Source organism: Pinus tabuliformis, chromosome 4_2 (assembly GCF_031772625.1).
Source record: "Pinus tabuliformis cultivar Carrire ecotype Pingquan chromosome 4_2, CPIR1, whole genome shotgun sequence".
Taxonomy (NCBI): domain Eukaryota; kingdom Viridiplantae; phylum Streptophyta; class Pinopsida; order Pinales; family Pinaceae; genus Pinus; species Pinus tabuliformis.
This window is the reverse complement of record NC_142304.1, coordinates 350663302-350684214: the sequence shown is the minus strand read 5'-3', so window position 1 is coordinate 350684214 and position 20913 is coordinate 350663302. Positions and strand designations below refer to the sequence as shown.

The window sequence follows — 20913 nt, the reverse complement described above, 5'->3', positions numbered from 1 at the left end:
GATGAAAAAGATCTGCCATATATGTGAGAATAGAAACATCGAGGATGAAAACCACTTTCTCTTAGAGTGCCCCGCTTACAACCACATTAGATCTCAGTTTCACAATCTTTGTAAGAATATTGACCTTCCTAGCCTTTTACAATGTCAAAATTATAGTGAGCTCGGGAGGCTTCTCTCCAAGCTTTTTGAGCATTGGAATAAAATCTTAAATTAAAATAAATAATTTGTTTCTTTAGGTCCGATAAACCATTGTTTGGTCTCAGCGGATGTTAACCATCATCATCATCATTTAAAAAAAAAAAAATTATATTGGGAACATCTATTGTTTTGGGAAAATAAATTATATTATTTGTATTAAATATTTTGTTATAATTTGGAAGAATTTTCTTGTGAGAATTAGTTATAAATTCAAATTTTGATGAGTCAAAGTATGTATAGTTTTGTAAATTTTATATTATGGAGGTGACCATTTATTTTGCAATAAAAACATTTTATATGGGAAGTTAATGTGAGTTATGAGTTTTTTAAATGAGATTTAATTTAAAAAAAATAAAATAAAAATATTAATGTTAATTAATAATAAAAAATATTAAAGAATTATTTAGGTTATGTTTAATTATTTTTAAATTTAATATTAAAAAAATAAATTAAATTAAATCAATGTTAAAGTTCATCAATATTTAAATACAAAAGAGTGAAGAGAGCTTTCCTTGAATGGTTCATGAGTCACAATCCTTGTTAAGGTTTTGTAAATGAAGTCGCAAATTAAATAGACTTGATTGTGTGGAAAATTCCAAAATTATACGAAACAATGTGAGATAAATTACTACTACCTCTCATAAAAATGTTCATAAATAAATGACTTACTTAATATAATCCAGCGAAATCCCAAAAATAATATCTAGATTAAATCAATTTGCTAGAAGGAATGGGATCTCAAGTAAACGAAGGAGAGTTGAACCATAAATATCTGAACAGCGGCCATGTTTGACCATGGGATTAAAAGTCAAACTCCCAAAAGCAACGGAGGCGTTCCTGTCCACACAAGGCAAGAGAGCCCTCAACCATGGAATTTGTCCGTCAAATGCAACCAATTGTTTTTTCCAGAGTGTGAGGTGTGGTGTGCCTCATATTTGAAATTCCTACCCTCACCTCAGAATCTGACCATGGCCGTCGCAAGTTCGTTTGTAGTTACGTCAAATGAACACGTGGTATTTTTCGTCCCCGGTTTCTATATGTAAATATATGCGTGTTACTAGGAACTACCCAATAAGCCTCTCATAGAAGCCCTTGGACAGGTTGGGTTCTCCAGCTATTGTAAGAAAGTGCAGAAGACATTGCCAGGGATTGATTCATTCACAGGGCCTGAAAATCTCTAAGTGGAATACCAATCTTCTAAGTTGTTAACAGGATTTGATCTGGAATCTCTGGGGGGACTAAAATATGAGTTCGTCTATCAGCGAAGAGCCTGATGAAAAAACATGGACAGGCAGTCTGCGATCGGCGAGTACAAGATTGTTCGAGCGATCCGAGAGCGTTTTCTCTCAGTCTTCCAGTGTCCGAAAACGCCAGAATGACGAGGAAGCGCTCAAGTGGGCGGTTCTTGAAAAGCTGCCCACTTACGAGCGGTTAAGAACTGCGATTCTTGCAAATGTGAATGACAAAAAAGTCGTCGGTGTTGATCAGGTCGACGTTAGGGGTATCGAACCCGAGAATCGGCAGCAGTTGATGGAGAGGCTTGTCAAAGTTGCAGACGAAGATAATGAACGCTTTCTTCTCAGGCTCCGAAAGAGGATCGACAGGTTTGAGAAGCTTATTATGTTGTTTTTTACAGAACCCAATTCCGGGAGTATTTAGCTTTAGCTTGCCTTAGCTTAAATGAACATTTGTGGATTTTTTGGGCGGAATTCTGCAGCGTTGGCATCGTTTTGCCCGAGATCGAAGTTCGATACGAACATTTGAACATCGATGCAAATGCCTACGTAGGAAGCAGAGCACTACCCACGCTTATCAACTACACTGCTAACATGGTCGAGGTAGTTTTTTCATACCAAATGGACAAACTATGTGTAGATTATTATGAGTTTGTCGGATTTTTGTAACATCTAGAATTTATCTTGATTTCCAGGCAGTTTTAGGGTCGCTTCATTTGTACAACAGCAAGAAGGCAACCATGACAATTCTTCATGATGTCAGTGGCATCATCAAGCCCGGCAGGTAAAACGAATTTCATTCTTGAATTCCTGCCAATTTCATCCCGATATCACATTCTTTACCAGTTACAAATAAATGTGACTGAAATTCAATCTAAAAATCTTACCTGCAAATCTCTAAGCCTTTGAAGCTATACGTATATTTGACAGGATGACGCTTCTTCTTGGACCGCCAGCCTCCGGCAAGACGACTTTGCTCAAGGCTCTGGCCGGAAAACTGGACAAAAGTCTGAAAGTATGCATCGATTTTATTCTATGTTTTTTAAAGTAATCAAAATTAGATCAAATTTATTCAAGATTCGGATGAATTTAATAACACAGTTAAGTTAAGATGGGTTCACAGGGGGCGACGGGTCACCGGTTCAAATACTGTGATGGTCCCACTGGTCTCCAGTTCAAATCCTGGGCCCATCAGTTTCAAATCCCTTTGATGTTCACACCTGCGTAGCATAAAAAAAATAACGCAGTTAAATTCAAGAATCGTATGAATTTAACTTATACCAGTTTAAATCTATTGAGCACTGGGTTGTGTTTTACAACCAATCTGATCGGCCAAAGAATCTTTTAAAGATCCAAGCATCGATGTAGTTTAATATTCTATTCTCTAATTTTTTTGGCTCAACTGTCATAGATCACTCAAATTGGATCAATTTATTTATTTATATTTCACACCTCTTTCCTCGCCGCAAAATCCACATCATTTCTTTTAAGTGCAGTAATAGATCCAGAGAAGCGAGAACCAAGAAATGCTCTGAATAACCCAACTGTATTGTCCGGGTGCAGGTTACAGGTGGAGTAAACTACAATGGACATACCATGGATGAATTCGTGCCACAGAGAACATCCGCTTACATCAGCCAAAATGATTTGCACATTGGGGAAATGACTGTGAGAGAAACCTTAGACTTCTCTGCGCGGTGCCAAGGAGTCGGGTCGAGATATGGTATGAATACCTTTTCTATTTCTGGATCTTGTTAAATCCGATGCTATAGATTTTTGTGTCTTCAATTCGAATAATCCGCTATCTCTCTCTTCTGTAGACGTATTAACTGAACTACTGAGGAGGGAAAAGGATCAGGGAATCAAACCAGATCGCGATATAGATGTCTTTATGAAGGTCAAGCAGCTGCTCTGAAATCCGTTAAGATTGAATTAAATTTAGATGAATTTCAATAAGTTTACCGAGAATGGTTGACTATTTCTTGTGCAGGCCACTGCATTAGAGGGCCAGAAAGCCAACCTGCTCACGGACTATGTTCTGAAGGTATTTTGTTATAGCTGTTTTCTCAAATACAATATGGTGTTGTTTTCCTGTTAACTAAAACGAGTCCTTTTATTAGAAAATTTCTAATAAAATTTTGTGATGAATCTGTTGTTCAGATTGCAACTTAACATTTAGAATAAAGAAATTTAAATTCTAAATAGCAGGTTAAAGTTGTTAGGATTTTAACATTTAGAATTAACAAAAACCTTTAGACAGCAATTTAAATTCTAAAATAGCAGTTTAAAGTTGTTAATATTGCAGTATTAAAATGTTAGGAATTGTAAAATCGATCTTCAGGCCCCAAAAAGCGTGGGAAAAGAGGCCTTTTAGTTAAAATTTAACCTAGGATCAGTTTTCTTTGGATGAACCAACAATATTTGTATTGCTATTGATGGTTGGACCAGATCTTGGGGTTGGACATATGCGCGGACACACTGGTCGGAGATGCAATGCACAGGGGCATTTCCGGAGGGCAGAAGAAAAGAGTTACCACTGGGGAAATGATAGTTGGAGCTGCGAAAGCCCTGTTCATGGACGAGATTTCCACCGGCCTGGACAGCGCTACAACATACCAGATTGTTCGATGCCTACGCCAATATGTCCACGTTTTCAATTCGACGATGGTGGTGTCACTCCTGCAACCTGCCCCTGAGACCTTCGATCTCTTCGACGATGTCATTCTACTTTCAGAAGGTCACGTTATTTACCAGGGTCCTCGAGAAAACATTCTCGAGTTCTTAGAGTCCATGGGATTTAAATGCCCTGAGAGGAAAGGTGTTGCAGATTTCTTGCAGGAGGTATCTTATTTTTTGCAAGTATCTTATTTTTTGCAATTTTCCTGAAATCAACAGCAGTACTGGGCAGACAGAAGGCAAACATACCGTTATGTTCCAGTGAAGGAGTTTGCGGATGCATTCCAGTCTTTTCACATTGGGGCCGCATTGAATGCAGAGTTATCGGTTCCATACGATAGAAAGAAATGCCACCCGTCAGCTCTCACAACAGAGGAATACGGTTTGAACAAAATGGAACTTTTCAGAGCATGCTTTGATAGAGAAATTTTGCTGATGAAGAGAAGTTCGTTCGTCTATATCTTCAAAACTGTTCAGGTAATACTTCATTGTTGTATTTTCTTCTCAAAACTATCAGATGTTTTCTAGTTATTTCAAAGTGGTTTTTGTTTTGCTGTAGATTTTGTACTTTCAAACAAATATAACTTGTTATTATGAAATTGATTTTTTTTGTTTAAATATCCTATGTAAACCGTTTATCGGATTTACCTATTCTAAACTTCATTATATTTATTTGGGATATTTAAAGCTGAAATATGATTTCTCTTTGACAGATATTTATCATTGCTGGCATTGCCATGAGTGTTTTCTTCCGTACCAATATGCATCACAGAAATTTGTCTGACGGAGCCATTTACTTTGGGGCACTTTTCTTTGGTCTAGTGGTGGTGATGTTCAATGGCCTGGCAGAATTGTCGATGACAATAGACAAGCTCCCAGTGTTTTACAAGCAGAGAGATTTCAAGTTCTACCCAGCCTGGGCTTATTCACTTCCAACATGGGTTATGAGAATTCCTATGTCCCTGTTGGAGTCTGTTTTGTGGATCATTATCACATATTATACCATAGGTTTTGCCCCAAATCCTCAGAGGTATAGTTTGATGATCTTGAAGCCCCACCTTCCTCTGTTCTGGTTGTGGATTTTTATGCTCAAATCTAATGTCAAATTTCCTTGGTATTCTCTTCCCCTGCAGATTTTTCCGACAGTTTGTGCTGTTCTTTACAGTCCATCAGATGTCTTTAGGCCTCTTTCGCTTTATAGCTGCCGTGGGACGCAATCGGATAGTGGCTAACACTTTCGGCTCGTTTGCCCTCTTGATCATATTCGTTCTCGGAGGATTCATCATATCCAGAAGTATACAAGCTCTCAAGCTCAAATTGAATAGAAAAGCTGTGCAAGCCACTTAATAACTATAAGTACTAATGTTTGGTGTTCGTGGTTTCCTATTGCAGATGATATTAAAGGATGGTGGATATGGGGTTACTGGCTTTCTCCTCTCATGTATGCTCAAAATGGAATTGCAGTAAATGAGTTTACGGCAACTAGATGGCAAAAGGTAAGTAAATTGCAGACTAGATGGTGCCTGCAATTGAAAACCGGTCTTGTGATAGAAGGAACTAATAATTTGCTTATTTAAAATGTTTCAGCCAAATGACAACGTTGGCGTCAACTTAATGAGATCTCGCGGCCTTTTTCCCGATAGCTACTGGTATTGGCTTTCGATTGGAGCCCTCGTGGGGTTCAATATTTTATTTAACATGCTCTACACACTGGCATTGCATTATCTAGATCGTAAGTCCTTTTGAACTTCTGCTCATGATTTCGGCTGATTTCAGTACTATACTTTGTATCTTGACGGGAATTCATATTTAGAAAACAAAATTAATGATGTTCTGTTTCTTTTTTCCAGCTCTAGGAAAGCCTCAGGTGTTGAAATTGTAATTTCAACTGTCGTAACAGTTGAACCGTGCCAGCAGGAAACCGCGTCCGCAAAACAGCCAGACTCCCCCGCATCGTTTATGCCGAAGAGTGGTATTCGTCAGAGGGCCTCTGAACACCCGGACTAAATGACACGCGTCCAGTGTACGTTTCCAAAACTGCCCATTCCTCGGGCGGTAAATATAGTTTGGTTTGTGTGACTAAAGGATGCGAAATGCCTCTGATGTGGTCAACGCACATGGATTTCTTCAACTTGGCAGAACATTACCTATTTATTTTATTGCCGCCTTTCATTTAATGCATTTAATGCTTTGCAATAGTCTTAGGTAAAATATTTAAAGTTTTCATCGGGCATGTATTGATATATAAAAATCGTATGTAATAAGTTTTGTGGAACCTGTTGTATTGAATTGCACACGGGAGGAGAACAAATTGGTTCGCGGCAGCGAATAGAAAACAAAGGAAGAAGAGGGTTCACGGATGCAGAGGAAATAACAAATTGGTTCGCGGCAGCGAATAGAAAACAAAGGAAGAAGAGGGCTCGCCGATGCAGAGGAAATAACAGGAAAATCAATGCACAGCATTGCGAATTCTTGAGGAGTATATCCATTGAAATGTATAATTAAATGTATGGTGTGGAGCAGCAGCATAAATGAAAACTTTGGTTAAATGCGATGTGAAAAACCAGCAAGGCATGTAAGAAATTCTTCTTAGGTGAATGTGAAAGTTTTTTTATTTTACAGAAGTAAACTCATGTAAGAAAATTGCTTTTATAGCAGTAAATCAATGTAAGAATTTTATTCTACAGCAGTGAATGTAAAAGCCCTTTTTTTACAGCAGTGAATGTGAATGAAGATTTTACACAGCAGTGTAAAATCATTTGAAAAAGAAAAAAAGAGTATTTAGTTTTTGGTAAAAGTTTTGGTGAATCCCTCTCAGAAAGAGGAAGAAATATGTATCAGGTTTTTTTCTTATTAATGAATATAAAGGTTTTATGGGTGTGAAAAATCTCTGTTCTCAGAAATTTTATTTGGCTTCCCTGTGCAAAAGATCCTGAGGAGAAAAACAGAGTATTGCCCAGAAATTTCCAACATGGTATCAGAGCAGATGCGGGCTCTTTGAAGGGGACAAAGAAGCTAAATGAAGGTTCCTTTTGTTGCAGCAGTAAATCTTCTCCAGCAAAGTGAAGTCTCAGGCAAAAGGATCCAGGTATTTCTCATATTAGTTTTTTGTGTTACTGCTAAAGAAACAGTGAGTCGTTTTAAATACGTAGTCAGGTATTTGAGGCATAGTTAAGAATGACAAGGTCAAAAAAGAAAGTCTCCAATCCTCCTAAGGATGTGTCTCCCTCTACTACTAAAATAGAAAACAATCTATTTGAAGCTCCAAGGTTCAATGGGAACTTTGATATATGGGAAATAAAAATGAGGACTTTCTTAAAGTCTGAAGGGATTGAAATTTGGGAATCAGTGATTGATGATAGCAGGATGGATAGAAATCCAAAGAGTACAATGCAAAAATAGCAAAGACAATCTTAGATGGGCTGTCTGATTCTGTAAAGAAGAATCTAGGAAAATATTCATCAGCAAAGGATATGTGGGATAGACTTCATGACCTTCATGCAAAGGGAGCACTGACCATGACTATCAGTCAAGAAGGAAATTCTGAACCCATCATAGAAGCTGAAAATGATAAGGTTGACCTCATCAAGCTTCAAGTGCAAGAAAGGGATGAAGAGCTCGCCAAGCTTAAGAAGGAGTTTGATCAAAGCAAAAGGAAGCATCATGAAGAAGTCATATCCATGACAAATCAATTGAATAAAGCAAAGAAGCAGGAAGATATCTTGTCAAGTCAACTTGAACAAAGGCACAAGAGAGTGAACAAACTTGTAGAAGAGATTGGACAGTACAAGGTAGAGGTCTCCTCCCTTAAGTCTGAACCACAAGGAGCCAGGAAGCAGGCACAAGAAGCTGAGAAGAAAATGGAAAGCAGTCAAGCAAAGAATGAAGAAATGAAGTCAGATATTATCTCCCTTAAAATAGTAGCAGCTGAAGCTACTCGTAGCAAGGAAGAAACTGAGGAACAACTTACAAAGAAGAATAATGAATGTGAAAGATTGGAAGAAGAGATTGTCCTTCTCAGAAAAAAGGTTGAAGGAATGAACAAAATCATGAAGAGCTCTCAAGCCTTGGATGACATGCTCAGCTATCACAAATCTCCATCTGATAAACCGGGACTCGGGTATGTAGGTGAACCCTCAAACAAGAATGAAAATGCTTTAAGCAAAAGAGATGTGAAGAAGGCAGAAAGAAATTGTGATGCTCCTAGTTCCAACAAAGGTAAGGAGAAAGATCAAGGCTACAATAGAAGAAATCCTACTCCAAGTAGAAGACCAGCTCCAAGAAAAAATATTGATAATGTCAAAGAGGCAAGAGGCAATGGTTATCATCAAAGGATCTCAAGGCAAAAAAGCTTCAGAAGTACATCAAAGAAACCTCCATCTCCCAGGTACCAAAGTTCATTTTTTGGTTATTGTTATTCTTGTTCAAACTTTGGTCATATGGCAAAAGACTGTAGAGCATTTCATAGAGATAGATGTTATGGTCTCCGACAATCTCCAAAAAACAATTTTATGGGAAGAAATCATGAAATCTTATTCATGAACAATATAGAATGTTTCAAGTGTCATAACATTGGGCATATGACACGTGATTGTAACTTAACATGGGCTCTTACACAAGCTAGAACCATGCAAAAGAAGAAAGTTACACAAGTATGGAGAAGGAAGGAAATACAGTCCGAAAGTCCCTTGAGCTCTCCAGCCGATCTAAGTTTCTTTTGAGAAGACTCTGCCAAAAGGAGACAATGCATACAGTTAGGGGGAGGCTGAAATTCTTGATCATTATTGCTTAACTATATTAACAATCATTCTTTGATGAAGATCTGTTTTCTTGGTGAAGATATGCAAGTGATGTGAAGCAAGTGAAGAACGTAACAGCCTGAGCAGAGTAAATGAAACCAGAAGACTTTTACAACAGTAAAAGTAAATTTTATTTTTTCACACCGCAGTGAAAAAGAGTTATATAAATTTTGTTTTGTTGGGAGATTGAAATGCAGTGCAAAGGTAGAACATAGAACAGGGGTAGCGTGGAAACTTCTGTGTGTGGAGCACATGGATTAGAATGCACAACAGCATAGAAATTTTTTGTGGAGCACATGCATTGAAATGCATAGCAATGGAATGTAGTTTTTAGTGTAATGTGAGGGAAGCGTGAGTGAATATACACAGCAGTGTAGTCCTTTGATGAAATGAGAATCCACGCAGTAGCGTGAGGTAGTTTTTTTTTGTTGTTGAAGAAAAATGTGAAATGTGCAGCAGCTCGAGTATTTTGTTTTGAGAACACATATAAAATGAAGGAGGAGCATGTAATGTAGAAAACGGAAGCACGCATCAATGCAATCATGAAATTTTTCACACAGCAATGAAAAGGGTAATGTAAGTCTTGTTTTTGTTGTTGGAGAATATGTAGTAAAAACACACAGCAGTGTGAATATGAAAAATGCAGCAGCGTGAAGATTTTTTTTGTTGAAGAAACGAAATGTAATGGGCAACAACACATGTAAAAGAATTTTTTCTTTACAGCAGTAAACGTAAGATCTTGTTTTCACATGGCAGTGTAAATTTGTAAGCTGGGACAGAGTAATTGTTCCAGAAGAGACAATATTTTGTTTTTGAAAAATGTATAGCAGTGCAGACACAGCAGTGCATCAGCAGTGTTAATTTTGAAGACAGAGAGTATTTTTCAGAAGAGACAGTGAAGTTTATTTTGTTTTGGAACTGCACTTGAAGCAGTCCTTTGGTGAATCCCTCTGTCAAGAGGAAGATGCTTTTCAGCATAGACTGGTAAATCCCTCTTGTCAAGAGGAAGATGCTCTTCAGCATAATCTCTTGTGAATCCCTCTGTGTGAGGAAGACTTTTTGTAACAACAGTTTTATAATCCCTTTGTTAAGAGGAAGACCTTTTTTTTGTAACAGGCAACAAAAAGGATTCTGAGATGATCGAAAAAGCACATCCGGTTATGTTTTTCACATGGGTTCAGGAGCCATTTCATGGGCTTCTAAGAAACAGTCTATCGTGGCGTTGTCTACAGTAGAGGCAGAATATGTGGCAGCTACAGCAGCAGCATGTCAAACAGTTTGGATGAGAAGGATGTTGAGGAGCTTAGGCCAAGAGCAGGCAAAAACAATAGTGATTTTTTGTGACAATAGCTCAGCTATTGCTTTATCCAAGAATTCTGTGTTTCATAAGAGAACGAAACACATTGACACAAGGTTTCATTACATCGGGGAATTGGTAATCAATGGAGAAATTGTTTTACAACATTGCAGGACTCAGGAACAGGTTGCAGACATTTTGACCAAGCCATTGGACCAGAAAAGCTTTGAATTTTTTTGAGGAAATGTCTGGGTATGACTGATAACCCAGCAGTTGAAATTAAAGGAGAGTGTTGAAATTGTAATTTCAACTGTCGTAATAGTTGAACAGTGCCAGCAATAAACCGCATCCGCAAAACAGTCAGACTCCCCCGCACCACTTATGCCGAAGAGTGGTATTCGTCAGAGGGTCTCCGAACACCCCGACTAAATGACACGCATCCAGTGTACGTCTCTAAAACTGCCCATTCCCCAGGCGGTAAACATCGTTTGGGTTGTGTGGCTGAAGGATGCGATATGCGTCTGATCTGGTCAACGCACATGGATTTCTTCAACCTGGAAGAATGTTACCTATTTATTTTATCGCCGCCTTTCATTTAATGCATTTAATGCTTTGCAATAGTCTTAGGTAAAATATTTAAAGTTTTCATAGGGCATGTATTAATATATAAAAATCGTATGTAATAAGTTTTTTGGAAGTGTTGACCTGTTGTATTGAATTGCACACGGGAGGAGAAAAAACTGGTTCGCGGCAGCGAATAAAAAACAAAGGAAGAAGAGGGCTTGTGGATGCAGAGGAAATAACAGGAAAATCAATGCACAGCAGTGCGAATTCTTGAGGAGTATATGCATTGAAATGCATAATTAAATCTATGGTGTGGAGCAGCAGCATAAATGAAAACTTTGGTTAAATACGATGTGAAAAACCAGCAAGCCATGTAAGAAATTCTTCTTGGGTGAATGTGAAAGTTTTTTTTATTTTACAACAGTAAACCCATGTAAGAAAATTTCTTTTATAGCAGTAAATCAATGTAAGAATTTTATTCTACAGCACTAAATGTAAAAGCCTTTTTTTACAGTAGTAAATGTGAATGAAGATTTTACACAGCAATGTAAAATCATTTGAAAAAGAAAGATAGAGTATTTAGTTTTTGGTAAAAGTTTTGGTGAATCCCTCTGAGAAAGAGGAAGAAATATGTATCAGGCTTTTTTTCATTAATGAATATAAAGGTTTTATGGGTGTGAAAAATCTCTGTTCTCGGAAATTTTATTTGGCTTCCCTATGCAAAAGATCCTGAGGAGAAAAACAGAATATTGCTCTGTATTCAGTTAAGTTTTTGAAATTACCAGAAATTTCCAACATCAGGCATTAATTTCTGAAGATGATTTGAAACAAAAGCTGGCAGCTCAAACCGGGGTTGTGCAAAGAAACAGTATAAATGAAATGCAGACGATGCCAGGAGAAAACCATGAAGAGATTCAAGCTTCTGGTACGAACAATGCTGCTTCAAATTCTACACGAGAATCTGGAAAGAAAGGAATGGTTTTACCTTTTCAACCTCTGGCGATGGCTTTTGACAATGTCAATTACTTTGTAGACATGCCCTCAGTACGTTAAGCTTCCCATCCCTTTGAATTAATTACTATTAATAAGAAAATATTGGAAAACCTTTCTGTTTTCCCTTGTAATGGCTGTTAATAATTTGATTTTAAAGCTTGTCAGTAATTTTTACTGCTGTACATATTACAGGAAATGAGGCAACAAGGAATTGAAGAAAATAGACTCCAGTTATTGCGTGGAGTGAGTGGAACATTCAGGCCTGGTGTGCTCACTTGTTTAATGGGTGTGAGTGGCGCTGGAAAAACAACCCTAATGGATGTTCTTGCTGGAAGGAAAACTGGTGGATACATCGAAGGGTCCATCACCATCTCTGGTTATCCGAAAAACCAAGAAACCTTTGCTCGTATCTCGGTTTACTGCGAACAAACTGATATCCATTCTCCTTTCGTTACTGTTTATGAGTCACTGGTATACTCTGCCTGGCTTCGTCTCCCATCTGAGGTCGATACTGCATTAAGAAAGGTAATCCCTTTTCTCTAATATCGTCAAATCTCTAATTTAACAGCATTATCAAGTGTATTTATGTCGAAATGGAGTTCAATTTAACTGAACATAAACAGACATCTGTGGATGAAGTTATGGATCTTGTGGAACTGAATAACCTGAGACAAGCTCTGGTCGGGCTTCCTGGAGTGAACGGCCTGTCCACGGAACAGCGTAAGAGATTGACAATAGCAGTTGAATTGGTTGCAAATCCTTCAATAATCTTCATGGACGAGCCAACATCAGGACTGGATGCAAGAGCTGCTGCTATTGTGATGAGAACTGTCCGGAACACTGTGGACACAGGCCGAACTGTTGTTTGTACTATTCATCAACCCAGCATTGACATCTTTGAAGCTTTCGATGAGGTATGTTCTGAAAATACACTCTCTCAAATCTATGGATCATTATTACAGTCAATGTTTATCTTTCAATCCACAATAAAATGCTAAATATTTGGGTGGCTTTATACATCTTAAATTTCTTTATTTGATTGGTAAATTAAACTATATAACTATTCGGAATCTTCAGACACAAATGAAATCCCTCTTTTATAAATAATTTGTAAAAGAAACAAAATCCTTACAAAATAAGGAAACAGCTCCTTATGGTTCTTAGTGCTGAAGTGGTAATAAGAATGGATTTGCAAAATTTGCAGCTTGTGTTGATGAAGCGAGGAGGGCAGATGATATACGTTGGTCCTCTTGGCCGCCATTCCCAAACACTGATCGACTATTTCGAGGCCATTCCAGGCGTTCCCAAAATCACGGAGGGGTACAATCCTGCGACATGGATGCTTGAAGTGTCTTCTGTGGGCGCAGAATTGCGTCTTGGAACCGATTTTGCAGAAGCATACAGGAATTCATCCCTCTACCAGTAAGTCATTATCAGTACAAGTTTTTGAAAATTATAGTAACAGTTTTGTTCTCATTTATTTAAAAATGTGATTACTTGTAATATAATATTGTTTTCATCTGCAAATTTTATGTGTTCTTTTATACTTATATTTATCATCTCTATTTTTATCACTACCCAAATTATCTATTTTTCACATGACTTAACAAATTATATATTTTATATACAGACGAAATGAAGTTCTAATCAAGGAACTGAGCGTGCCGGCTCCGGGAATGAAGGATTTACACTTCGAATCTCAATTTTCACAACCTTTGATAATTCAATCCTGGGCCTGCTTGTGGAAGCAGCACTGGTCATACTGGAGAAACCCCGAGTACAATGCCGTCCGTTTCTTTTTCACTTTGGTCACTGCTTTGCTTTTTGGTACCATCTTTTGGAGAATGGGTCAAAAGATGTAAGAAATTATACCTTGCAGCCTTTACAACATTTGGATGCTTGTTATCGTTACAAGCTGCAATATCATCTTTTTAATTTGTGATATGAATGCATTATTGCAGAGAGGAGCAACAAAAAGTTTTGAATGCTATGGGATCACTGTTCTCGGCTGTGTTATTCATAGGTGTGAACAATGCTTCTTCAGTCCAACCTGTAGTGGCCCAATTTCATTTCATCCCTCCCATTAATGCCTAAAAGCTTTCTGAATTCTTCTCGTCCCTAATATGTCAATGATGTTATGCAGGTATTGATCGAAGTGCCATATGTATTTGTTCAAGCGGTGGTGTATGGAGTGATCGTGTACGCGATGGTCAACTTCCAATGGCAGGCAGACAAGTTCTTCTGGTTTTTCTTCTTCATGTTCTTCACATTTTTGTACTACACATACTACGGAATGATGACAGTAGCTCTGACTCCTAATGTCAACATAGCTGCCATTGTCTCCTCGGCTTTCTATTCCATCTGGATGCTTTTCTGCGGTTTCATAATCCCTCGTCCGGTAAGAATTCATGGTTTTAATCACTACAAATCCAACAATAATATTCCAAAGTATACAACGATTAATTAATAGTTTGCTGCTGGGTACTTGTTAGAAAGCTTGATGTAACTTGTTTGTCAGAGCTAACCTGTTTCCCCGATACCTCACAAAACTTCAAAATTCTACTTTTACAAAATTCCATCAATTGCTTTTTTTTGCCAATCCAAGTCTGCCAAGATTCATGCAATACTTGCTCATTCAACTGTGTATATCTGAACATTACAACCATAACAAACATAGATGGACACATATTGCTTGTGCTGCATTCTATTACAGTTTTTTGTCAGGATTCAATTCAATTAATACCTCTAACAATACTTAATAAATTTGATGCAGAAAATTCCGGTGTGGTGGAGATGGTACTACTGGGCATGCCCTGTTGCATGGACTCTGTACGGTTTGATAGCATCACAGTTTGGGGATTATGAAACTCTCATGACTAGAACAGACGGCACTCAAGAGCCATTGAAACAGTTTATCAAAAGTTATTTTGGATTCAGACACAGCTTCTTGGGACCTGTTGCAGTTGTGACAGCAGGATGGAGCATTCTCTTCGCATTCATCTTTGCCATATCCTATCTATCCGATCGATCATATTACAGAGTACAAGAAGACGGATTATAGATGTGTATATATATGTATATACATATGTATATACCACTATATTTCCTATTCTATTTAAGTATATTTCTTTTCCGTAAGGGATATAGCTTGTCCCCCCTGTATATTATATAAAAGGAGACCGCATTCTGCAAATCCCAGGTCATCATTTTTCAATCAATTTTTAATGAAAAGACGCACGATTGGTCAATTGAGGGCAATTTGTTTTTTAATTCACTGTTAATTAGTTAAATAAATTGCATGACAGTAAGATAGTTGATGTCATTAACTATTTTTGGTCAGAGGTCAGAATTCTGACATGAAACCATATGACAAAATAATGGACATGAAATATGGACTTCGGATGTTGAGTTACTTCAATACCAAGATAATAATGAACATAGCCCAAATCAGTCATTTCAAAACCTTTCCTCAATTCCTTCTTTATGGATGCAATGTGGCTTTCATTGGTCCCTGTCATCAAAATATCATCTACATATACCACAAGATATACAACTGTTTTGCCAACTGCCTTGACAAATAAAGTTGCATCATCGAGATCATAATGTTTGAAATTGAGTTTCAGAAGATGCTCAGTTAGTTTTTCATACCAGGCTTGTAGTGTTTGTTTGAGTCCACACAAGGATTTCACAAGTTTGCATACTTTGTGTTCATGTCCTTTCATAGTAAATCCTTCAGGCTGAGACATAAAAACATTCTCTTTTAGATCTCCATTCAAGAGAGGAGTTTTTACATCCATTTGATGGACTTTCCAACCGTTCTAAGCTGCTAGGGCAAAGAGTGTTTGGATGGTAGCCCATTTTGCTGTGGGGGCAAAAGTGTCCTCATAATCGACCCATTCCTTCTGTGCAAAACCTTTTGCCGCAAGCCTGGCTTTGTGCTTGTCAAGTGAGCCATCAACTTTATACTGGTTCTTGTGGACCCACATGCAACCAATTGGTTTGATTCCTAATGGAGGATCAACTAGCTTCCAAGTGCCATTCTTTATCAGGGCATCATACTCCCTTTGCATCGCTTCTTTCCATTCATCATGAGAAGCAACTTCTTTGAAGGAAGTTGGTTCGAAATCTATAGACAAATTCAATTCACAATCATAAGAAACATCCATATCAACAGGTGAATCAGAGTCATCTACATCACCTCCATTTTGTCGGTTTGAATTTCTAGTTCCTGTCTTTCCAACCTCATTAGGATGAACACTTTCAAGTGTCTTTGTTAGCCACTTTGGGAGACCTTTCTCAGATGGTCCAAGCTGCTCCATTGATTGAGTTGGGATTGAATCAAGATTCAGTCTCCAAATTCTATCAATCACATCACTTAAAGTATCATCCATTGTTGGTGTTTCATGCGGGGGAGAGAGTTCTTCAGAAGAAGATTTTGCATGTTGATCTAGTATAGGAATCCTCCCTTCAAGATGTGGAATCTAATTATCAAATTCTTGAAATGATTTTGCATTCGCAAATCTATCCAAGCGATCAAGTCGCCGCTCAACAACATTGTCAGTTTTTTATGATTCAAGAAAGATTACATCTCTAAATACAACAAACTTTCTATTGACTTCATTATAGAGACAGTATGCTTTGGAGGTGTTTGAATACCCCAGGAAGATACACTTACGACTTCTTGCACCAAGTTTGTTTCTATGTACCTTTGGTATCAAGGCATAACAGGTGGAACCAAAGACCCTAAGACGCTTTACCAAAGGAACGTGCCCATACCACAATTCATAGGGACTCTTGTTTCTGATAGCATTAGATGGAAATTTATTCTTTAGATATACAGCACATAGAACTGCATTAGCCCAAAACATCAATTTTACATTTTTGAAAACATCATGGAGCGCATCATATTTAAGATTGTCCTATTCATTCTTTCAGCTACATCGTTCTGTTGGGGATTATAAGGCACAGTTGTTTGATGTTTGATCCCATGTTGGCAAAGATAGTTTTCAAATTCATTTGAAGTATATTCTTTTCCATTATCAGCGTGAATAGAGCCAATATGAGATGGTGCATCATTTTCAATCCATGCATGAAAGTTCTTGAATGTTTAAAAATCATCAGATTTGTTCTTCAATAAATAAACCCAACACATTCTGGTGTAGTCATCAATAAATGTCGTCAGATATTTATTTCCATTTGCAGAAGGAACAGGCATTGGACCACATAAATCTGAATGAATGAGTTCAAGTTTTCTATGTGCTCTTGAATGTGAATCATGAAAAAACTGTTTTCTATGCTTTCCTAGAATAGAAGCATCACATTGCTTAAGTTTCCTAGGAATTGTAGGCAAACTAGCAACACCATTTTTCTTCAACAAGTGAAGGCTGTCATAGTTCAAATGTCTAAATTTAGCATGCCATAATAAACTTGATGGAAGTGTACCTTCTTCATAATGAGAGTTGTATGAGAAATGTTATGCACGAGTAGAGGTAACTTGCAGCTTGAGAAGCCTTTCTTCTTCTATCCCCCTCATGACAAGTGAGTGGTCAGATGCTTTTCTCACCTCAAACTTGCCATCAAACATATGAATGGAGTGACCTTGCTGGCGGATGTGGACAAAGGAAAATAAGTTTCTCTTCAGCCGTGGGAGATATAGAAGATGATGCAAAACAAAGTCTGGAAGACTAGGCAACTTAAGCCTGCTTGTGCCAAGCCCTAATAGCTTGAGTTTTGATTGGTTTGCAAAGTATACTGCTCCATCAACATTGTTAGTAAATTCTTCAAAAAAATATTTTCTATGAGTCATGTGGCAAGTTGCTCCTGAATCAAGAAACCAATCATTTTTCCAAGAAGCAAGTGAAGCATTAATTAAGTCTTCATTTACTCCAATATTACATTGTGCCACAACATCATGAGCGGATTCAGGTGATTTACCTTTGTCTGTGTCATTAGTTTTACCTTTGGGTTGGTTTCTTTGTTGCTCAATTTTGTCCCAAGGTAACTTGTATGTATAGGCATCATGTGATCCATTTCTTTTGCAACGTATGCAGTGCAAATTTGACTTTTCTCCTTGAGAGTGTCTGCCCCCCTTGCCTCTGAAATATATTCCTCTTCATCTTTGACCACCTCTTCCTCTGGAAGAATCTTGGGCAAGATTTTTCTCTTTATGAGCAAGGCACACAACCTCTTTAGAAGATTCAGGGGTTGTCTTCTTTCCAAAAGCTTTCTCTCTTTCAGCAAACTTTTTCACAAGAGGGTCAAAGGTAATATCTTTGATATTTCCATTTGCTTTCAATGACTCAAGATAACTGGAGTAAGTAGGATAAAGTGCCTTGAGAAAACCGATAAGAGGAATATCCAATTCAACCTTAGTGGCTTTGATGTCATGCATTATAGATTTTACTTCAGATGCAAGAGCAAGAGGATCATTATTTTGTAATTCAAGAGTGAAGAGTTTAATCATGAGTTGAACAACTTCAAGTGCAGAATGTGAGTCATAGAGTTCTTTCAGCTTTTGTAAGACTTCGAAAGCAGTTGAAAATGGCGAAATATGGCGACTCACCTCTTCACTTATAGATGCTACAATTAATGCATAGGCTTTATTGTTCTTATTTTCCCAAATGGCGAACTCTTTGTCTGAGGTAGGCTATTTTGGCTCTTTGTCTCCATCTCCAACACACACTCCTTTCCACAACTCATTGAAAATGAGGGTGTTTTTTATCATCCGGGACCACTCAAGATAGTTCTCCTTGCCAGTGAGAACTATTCCCACAATGGATATGATTGAATGCATTGTAAAATCTGTGTATTGTAAAAAAAATACTTCTGGCAATATAATGTAAAAAAATTGTACTTCTGGTGGCAAACTTTGTTTTACTTTGAAAAAAAATACGAGGGATAATTAAAACAACAATGTATTAAAACCAGCAGTCTTAAATCCACCATATGAAGTTTCATCAACAAGGAAATATGCAATATGCTAGTTCATTTAGAATGTATTGCGACCAGAAATCATAGTTGCATAACTCACATAACAAATCAGTACATATTCAAACTAGCAGTGTAATAAGTACATAGGAGGTTTCAGTGTATTAACGGATTATTGATATGTTCAGTGATAGCTATTCAGTGGACCCCAAAGACATTCAGTCATGCAACTTGGCTGTAGTATAATCCGTGGGGAAACGCTACTATACCTGGAAAAGGATTCATAGTTGGCTTTAATGCATAAACGTTGAGAGTGTGGAATTTTGTTGAAAATTTGAGAGGGAGATTACATGAAATCTAGAGCATAAACGAGATCACAGCTTCGATCTTCAGATCGTTTCTCCACAGGAAGCAGTAAATTCCTTTTTTGAATCATGTGTTGTTACTTAAAAAGAGAAGCTAGGAACCAATACTCCTCCACCAGACCCCGCATCTCCACCAAACACTGCATCGAAACAAGGTATGGGGTTCAATACCAGGTTCAATATCACTACACGAGACGCAATACTAGAGTAGGTCAGGGCAATGATGTGTATTTGACGACCAAGGCTGTGTATCGGACAACTTGCTTCAAGATTCTAACAGGTGCTCACACAAAATCAAGAAAGGTATATTATGCACATAAAACAATTTTCTTCATGCATATACACATTGAATATATGCAATTATTCCAGGTACGATGAAATATCAATAATTGATTTAATTCAATGTGCACACGAGTCGTGTAGCCATGGGGAAGGATACTGGAGAGGCATGTCAAGGAATTTCATTACGATTGGAACGCTCACACAGGTCACCAGCGATACCACCGAGCATGATGGTTGGAGGGCGAACTATTTAGAGAGAATATAAAATGTATATGATGCTGTATGGACAGTTGGAGCAGGCTTCAGGCAACTGACACCAGACAGAGGTGTGAGTTCTGCAAAATAGGCAGAACATAGGCAGGAAACTGACACCAGGAGTTACACAAAAGCTAATTTGGGAGCTGGCTCTGATACCATGTAAGACCAGGTAGTAACTCCTCCCAATCAATTCATTCACATTCATTCAGGTTGGTCTTTATTATATACATGAGGGAGAGATTGTTCACTTCATCTCCCAATGACTATTCATATTTCTTATTATTTATTTACATCAGTTACACTTATTCACCCAATCTTGATGATTAGGTGTCAACATGATGAACCACACTAGCTAGTTCGAAACGCGTTGGTAAAATTTTCTCTATGTGATTTCTAATGAAAAGACTCTTTTTAAGATAATATATTAGTTGATTTCAATATATCATAATGATAATAATAAATTATATTTTTTTAAGTTTTTAAAAAACTAATAAAATTATATTTCATTGTAAAATATTTAAAATATAAATAAAGTAGATTGATGTTAAATAATTTCTAAATTTAATAGATTTTAAAACATAAATTTCTTATGATTAAATTTAATGAATAAAATAATTTATAATCATTTTTATGTGAAATACTAATAAAAAGAGTAATTTTGCATAGCGTGTAGTTTTGAAATCATTGTTAGAGTCACTCTAAAACCTAGTATAGAGATGTTACCCTCTTAGTGGTTTGTAAATATTCCTAATTTACTTTTTAAGTTATAAATATAGATGTTTATTTTATTTTATTTTATTTTCATTAATAAAATTAGTTGAGGCCTATTAGCCTTGGAGGCGTTTGGCCCAAAAATGGACCCAAAACACTCCCAAAGTCTCCAAGGTTTGCTTAAAATCATGCCAACGAATCCAAGTATGCCCCAAAAGTCCTTAAAATCCTCTTAAGGATCATTCAAAGTCAAAATAAACGCAAGAGGAGAACCCTTGGAAGGGCGGAAATACACTATCGGGAGGCTAAAATAGAGAAAAACAGTGAAAAAACCATTATCGCAGGCTTAACAGTCCAAATGAACGACAACTGTCCGATTTGGCCGATCTACAGTCCAGATCTGATCAGAGGATCACATCGGCGGATCTGATCGGCACAAGTGGGAAGCGAAAATCAGTGCAAGACACCGCCGATCAGGTATCGCCGATGATCAGATCAGTGGGTCGCAATCGTCGGAGGCGAGTTGGCAGTTATCGGTACAGACAAAGGGGAATGAGCGATTGCGATCGACGATTAAACATGGACCTTCAATCGTGCGTGCAGATCGG

The 20913-nt window shown here is 37.5% G+C and overlaps 1 pseudogene across 1 annotated transcript; it reads left to right on the top strand.

The window, feature by feature from the left end:
• Window positions 1–1303: 1303 nt before the first annotated feature.
• LOC149169355 (pleiotropic drug resistance protein 1-like) lies at window positions 1304–14823 on the top strand (annotated as a pseudogene). Its single transcript, XR_016259197.1, has 20 exons — window positions 1304–1802; window positions 1916–2036; window positions 2129–2217; window positions 2364–2448; window positions 2997–3156; window positions 3254–3330; window positions 3424–3477; window positions 3882–4586; window positions 4823–5139; window positions 5243–5403; window positions 5502–5605; window positions 5697–5841; window positions 5960–5976; window positions 11571–11813; window positions 11955–12287; window positions 12386–12676; window positions 12967–13184; window positions 13393–13620; window positions 13724–14160; window positions 14536–14823. The product of XR_016259197.1 is annotated as a pleiotropic drug resistance protein 1-like (transcript).
• The last annotated feature ends 6090 nt before the right edge of the window (window positions 14824–20913 follow it).